The sequence below is a fragment of the Rhinichthys klamathensis genome, unplaced genomic scaffold (assembly GCF_029890125.1).
Source record: "Rhinichthys klamathensis goyatoka isolate OS25496 unplaced genomic scaffold, OSU_Roscu_1.1 h1tg000123l_1, whole genome shotgun sequence".
Lineage (NCBI taxonomy): Eukaryota > Metazoa > Chordata > Actinopteri > Cypriniformes > Leuciscidae > Rhinichthys > Rhinichthys klamathensis.
The window spans coordinates 2,965,069-2,970,505 of record NW_026606660.1 but is presented as its reverse complement, the minus strand read 5'-3'; the positions used below and the strand labels follow the sequence as shown (position 1 = coordinate 2,970,505).

The window sequence follows — 5,437 nt, the reverse complement described above, 5'->3', positions numbered from 1 at the left end:
GTGCGGCATTAACGCACACCCGGCAGGCAGTTCCCGGTCCCGTAGTGGTGCTCCTCGCCGCACGCTCTGTTTTTCTTACTGCACATTCCTGTTAGTTTAGTTTACTGCAGCAGCATGACTGGTGAGGTCATTTATGGCACAACATGGTGGGAATTCATTTATAATGGTAAAACCTCAGCCCTTTAAATGAGATCACCAGCGTCTACATCTCCCTTCCCTCTCTTCTCCTTCCGTGTTCTCTTCCGTATGTCTCGCTTTCTCTCTCAGGTGTTCCGCAGATAATGAAACGACTTGTTTGAGTGTATATTTGTGTGAGGATACGAGGGAACAGGGAGTTGTGCAGTGGCTCTTTAGGGAGTGAGAGGTCAAAGGACATTGCACACACTCCCCCGCCACTGACTTAAATATCCACAAGGACAGGTTAAATGAATTTGCTGCAGAGAAATTTTGTAAAAAAAATTAAATAAATAAAAACATCAGTGGGCACTAACAAATCCATCTTTCTAAAAATAAAAATAATAATCCTTAATGCATATTTATAATACATTACATTGCATTTATATATATATATCCTGTATATATATATATATATATATATATTTCGCCGAAGTTGACTATTGGAGTATGTTTTACAGGGAAGAACCTTTCAGTCTTTTAGTCTTTACTTCAAAATTTCACGTTTAATTCAATGCGTTACTTGCATTTCTTAGCAATTATTTGAGACACTTACTAGCAATTTGTAAATCCTTCACCAATTGTTTTTTTTTCAGTGCATTATAATGCATGCATAATACCTTATAAAAAACGTTCATCTATCATCTTGTGAATAAACTTAACAAGACTTTTTCATGTCTGTTGGTTTTGTACATGGTTCATGTCTTTTATTTTGTAGTCATAGTTCCTGTGTGTCATGTGATTCCCTTATGTCTTCATGTGATCTTGTCATGTGCTTCCCAAGTCTCATGTGTTATGTTGTCATTGGTTCGTTGTGTTCACAGGTGTGTGTGTGTCTTGTTTAGTCGTCAGTCGTTGTGTATATATAGCCCTCATGTTACCATTGTCTCTGGTCTAGCTTTGTTACCTGTAACCTCTATTGGTGAGTTTCATGTTCATAGTCAAGTTTAGTTCCTGTTCCTGTTCCTGGTTATGTTATGTTATGTTTTTTGTCTAGTTTAGTTTAAGTTATTGTTTGTTTTGTTCACGTTTGGTTTAAATAAAAATCATAAATACAGGTTTCATAGACAGTGTTACCAAATTTTCATTTTTAACCAGCTTATTTATCATGATGGCATTATTCTAAGCTAATCTATTTCACTGATGCTTTCAAAGATAACAGAAGCATAGACTGTCTTTCTGTCTTCTGGTGGTGTGTGTTTTGCAGGTTGCCCTGGCTTCTGTCTGGTCCGTCCCCCTGCTGCTGTTGAACTTGTGACCTCATTTCCATGGAGACATGTCAAGACAAAGATGGAGGGCAGCAGAGAGAGTTGGACGTCAGGCTGGAAACCTGTGTGGTCTTCAGAAATGTGTAGCCTAGTCCAACACACACATTAATTTCTGGCCCAAAAACCTAGCTCTGATTCGTAAGGAGGATTCATCTGCTTTGGAAAACCAGCAGTGCCGTATGCAGCCACAGCCGTTGAAGGAGCGCGGAATCCCTGGATAACAAATTCCTTTTCAGTAATGTCAAATGTGAAAGCTGTCTAGATGTGGGGAGGAAAAGCAAGGAGGAGGAGGTTCATAACTTATATATATATTTTGAAAAGTCGTGTCTAGTTTATAAAGGTGTGTATATTTAAGCTTTTCAAGATGAGTAATGGTAGCGTAGGTCATGGTGCATGCAGGATTGGACACCTCTCAAATAAAACAAAAACAAACACTGGCGCACTCATTTTTTTCCCCTTCAAATAAAAAAAAAGCACAATAAAAAGATTATGAGATGTTTTAATGGCCTAAATTTACTAGATGCCTAATCAGTCTTACTCACAACTAATCATGTCACTTTATTTTCGATAGTCCACTTTAGACATTCTACTAACTATAACTTTGCAACATGTCAACTAAACCTCTAACTAACTAAATAGAGTATTAGTAGACTGTTAGGTTAGGGTTAGTAGAGTAAGTTGACATGCAGTTGCAAAGTGTCTTATAGTCAGTAGAATGTCTGTTGGGGAGCATCAAAATAAAGTGTTAGCAGATATTAGGCAGACAGTCTACTTATACTCTAATGGCTGCTATAGACATAGTTACAAAGTTACTTATAGTCAGTAGAATGTCTAAAGTGAGCTATAATGAATAACGTGTTACCTTATACAAAACATAATTTCCATTAAAAATGGAATCTGAGCTCTGATTCACTGAAGTTCCCATTCTTGTGTGGCACGCAGGGTAAGGAAATGTTATAATCTTAACAGAAGAGCCATCACACTTTGACTCACAGCAGATCTTCATGCCTTATGAAAAACCATCTGGGTTAGGGTGCAATGGCAGTTGATTTCGAGTCCTTGGTATATGCTACAATGGGAGTTGAAGCAGCTGAGATGCATTAGAGGAAATGGCCTTGGAGTGAAAGACCAACCACAAGAGGAAAAAATCTACAGATCTCCTGCCACTCAGTGTAAGACAGAGGAAATGCATCCCCCAATCTTCCATACTCAATCACGAATAACTAAATTTTTCTTGCAGACTAATGTTATTACATTATTTAAAATCAACGCTGGTGCACAATTTGGGGTAAATAGGAAATCCCAGGATGTGTTTTCTATTGAAACATGATCTAGAGTTGAAATCCATGAAATCTTCCGTCCCTTTCCATTTCCCATTCAATGGCATCCCACGTGCATGCATCATGTCTTTTCTACATCATCAGTCTCATGAGGTAAAGAGATGAGGTCAGGTAAAATGGCCCATCCAGACCTCCGCAAGGCATCTGCTGGAAGCGGACACTTTCCATTATGGCAGGACGTGCTGCAGGGGTCAGTTGCTGCGAATAGGCTGCCTATTGTGCCGTCGCCAAAAGAGAGAAGTTCAGGTCAACAAACAGGCACAACTCAAAGAGGAAGTCAAACGCTGACTAACCATATTTCATCATAAATATAAATATACTGCACACTACATCAATATACTGAAAATGATATTCGCCAAATCAAGTAAATCACAGAGCTGAGTAAATCAGAATCCAATGGGGGGGTTGTTACACTCAGGGAATGGTTAGTCCTCCAATGGTCTACAACTTTTGAGAAATCAGAACAGATGTCCTTAAAATGAGCCCTTATTTATGATAATCGCACATGATCAGATGACCGGGTCATAATGGATAGGGTACAATATACAGTAAAATTAAATCAGTTAAAAAATCGGTAACACTATAGGGTCCATTTCTTACTATCAACTACTTTCCTATTAGCATGCATATTACTACGATATTTGCTGTTTATTAGCACTTATAAAGCAATGATTCTTATTCTGCATGGCCATATTTTAATCCTTTCTAATACCTAAACTTAACAACTACTTTACAAACTATTAATAAGCAGTAATTAGCAGTTCATTGAGGCAAAAGTTGTAGTTAACAGTGAGAATTGGACCATAAACTAAAGTGTGACCAAAAAGGCATGTATTTAAAGGAAAAGTTCACTTAAAAATCATTTACTCACCCTTAAGTTGTTTCAAACCTGTATGAATTTCTTTCTTCTGCTGAACACAAAGGAAGATATTTTGAAGAATGGGGTACATCAACTGTTTGGTTACTGACATTCTTCAAAATATCTTCTTTTGTGTTCATCAGAAGAAAGACATTCATACAGGTTTGAAACAAATTGAGGGCAAGTAAATGATGACAGAATTAAAATTTTGAAGTGAACTATTCCTTTAAGGTTGCAAACTATTGTGATCTGATCAAAAATAATGTTGTTTAATAATGAATTCTAATTCTTTATATATTTATGTATAACTAAGGGTGAAATATTACAAAGAGTGATACATAAATTGTGTGAGGCACTGTTGTGTTTGAGTCTATCTGTTTATGATCTATTTTCACTCTTATGGAATACATTGCTTTTCATTTATTTCACTCCTAAAAGGAAATCATTTATTTTATTCTTATACTATTCTTATTCACCGCCAAAAAAAAAAAAAAAAAAAAAAACTTTAGTAAACTACACTTAGTTTACTTCGTTTGTCCTATTTATTTGCTTAATGTATTTGAATTGGAAAAAAAAGTCTCTCAAGCTAAACCCAAAAATTCCCATGCGAAAAAGAAATAAAGTGTAATGAGTGGAGATTTTCCTGCCGTTCTACGAGGTTGTCCAGTTTCAGTAAGTTAAACAGGTGAAAAGTGTGAAAGCTTATCCTCACTCTCTCCAAAGGAATGACTAGTGATGCGTTAATCCCTGGAATCTCAGGGTAAATAGCAGTGAGCTAGAATATCAAGAGGGTCTCTCTCAATATTTGGATAAAGGATTCAGGTAGGAAGCTTTTAGGGTTGCCTCAGCTTTGAGAAAAAACAAGCTTTGTGCTGGCAGGTCGAATTTTTCACTCAGAGGATTAGAAAAATGGACCTGCTCAGTCCTCAATAGGAATTTACAACATCCATTCTATTAGGTACCAACATACAGCTTAATTCTATTGTACAGTCCTGTTTCGCATGGACTTATTCACTAGTAATGACACTAACTGTGTAATAACTAGGTACTAACCCTGAACCTACCTCTAAACCTAACCTTAAATTACTCTTTCATGGGTAAGTACACCGCAAGTACATTGAAAGTGCATATGCATGTATACAGTAAAATAAAAGAGAACCGCTAATTTTTTTTTTCCATGTCAAAATTGTGTTTGAATTGATTATTTAAAAGACAGAAGACAGAAACAGACATTTCTGTTTAGTATATTTAAGCCCCTGACCTCCCCTATCTGCCCTGTTAAAACAAATCAAATTCATTTATGGACCACGGAAATTTTTTTTTTTTTTTAATTAGATTTTGTACAAGGGTATTTTCAATATTATAAAAATCCATGAATGAAATAAACCAGGGTTCAAAGCAAAAAAGTTTTTACATATTTACATTTAAATATTCGACTCTAGGCATAGAAAGCAGTACAATATTTTCTAGAGGTGTGTTATATATACTGTATATATATTGCAAATTATGATGTTTGAGTTTGATGTTGATTTTATAGATAATAATTGTTCAGAATGAGAATTTATTGTCATTCATTGACTGAAATATTGAGTGGTCGACTCTACTTTAAAAAAAAATATTAATCCCTTTCAGTTACAGGAGGTAAATATTGCCCCTTAATAAAAGTTAATTTTCTGGCACTAGTTCAAACCCTGCAAAGCATGTTGTCGGTATAAGGAAGGTGTAACACTACAATTTACCAAATTGTATTCTTTTCAATTAGAGCAAGCAAGACTGTGTCTGATTCCTGCAGAACT

The 5,437-nt window shown here is 36.0% G+C and overlaps 1 long non-coding RNA gene across 1 annotated transcript; it reads left to right on the top strand.

Annotated features, from left to right (window-relative positions):
* Nucleotides 1–1,030: 1,030 nt before the first annotated feature.
* LOC130088902 (uncharacterized) lies at nucleotides 1,031–1,945 on the top strand. Its single transcript, XR_008807513.1, has 2 exons — nucleotides 1,031–1,096; nucleotides 1,382–1,945. It is a non-coding gene; the product is annotated as an uncharacterized LOC130088902 (long non-coding RNA).
* The last annotated feature ends 3,492 nt before the right edge of the window (nucleotides 1,946–5,437 follow it).